Raw genomic sequence first — 633 nt, forward strand, 5'->3', positions numbered from 1 at the left:
GGGGTTGTCCCCCCAGTCCCAGGTTTGGGGTGAGCTGTGCATGGTGTGTGACGGGGACACCAGTCCGGGGGAGGAGGGGGGAAGTCATTTCCAGGTGAAATCCATGTAAAAAGGGGTGTCAGGGAACCCCAAGACAAAACCTGGGGGGAGGATTTGTGCTGCAACCGGGGGGGGGCAGACACTGAAGTTCTCAGGTGAATTTTCTGTGGTTTATGGACAAAACCGGCCCTTTCCCAGAGGAGTTTGTCCGTGTTCCCTGCAGGGGCTCCTCTGCCCACAGAAAGCCCCCCCCACTGACCCGTGTCCCTCAGCACCACCTCTGCCCCCCCCACTGCCCTGGGCAGCCTCTGCCAAGGCCTCACAGCCCTTTCCAGGAGGAAATTCTTCCCAAACCCCATCCTAAAACGGCCCATGGACCCGCTGGGCTCTGCCCCGCTGTGGGGGTCCAGGTCTGTGCCCCCCGCCCCGGCAGAGGGACGTCTCCAGTAACAACCCCCGACCGGGGCTCCGGAGGGTTTGACTCTGGGGGGAGGGGGCAGGAGGAGAGGACTTTGCTGAGGGATTTGGGGTCCCCGACTGCGACGTGGGGTCTCCGAGTGGAGCCAGCGCCGGGGGGGCCCCTCCAGGAGAGGA

At 64.0% G+C, this 633-nt stretch overlaps 1 protein-coding gene across 1 annotated transcript in view; it reads left to right on the forward strand.

Annotated features, from left to right (window-relative positions):
- Positions 1-633, forward strand: part of ARFIP2 (ADP ribosylation factor interacting protein 2) — a gene marked incomplete at its 3' end in the record, with an annotated part of 8245 nt that overhangs the window by 206 nt on the left and 7406 nt on the right. The window lies entirely within an intron of this gene.

Source organism: Calidris pugnax, unplaced genomic scaffold (assembly GCF_001431845.1).
Source record: "Calidris pugnax isolate Ruff unplaced genomic scaffold, ASM143184v1 scaffold607, whole genome shotgun sequence".
Taxonomy (NCBI): domain Eukaryota; kingdom Metazoa; phylum Chordata; class Aves; order Charadriiformes; family Scolopacidae; genus Calidris; species Calidris pugnax.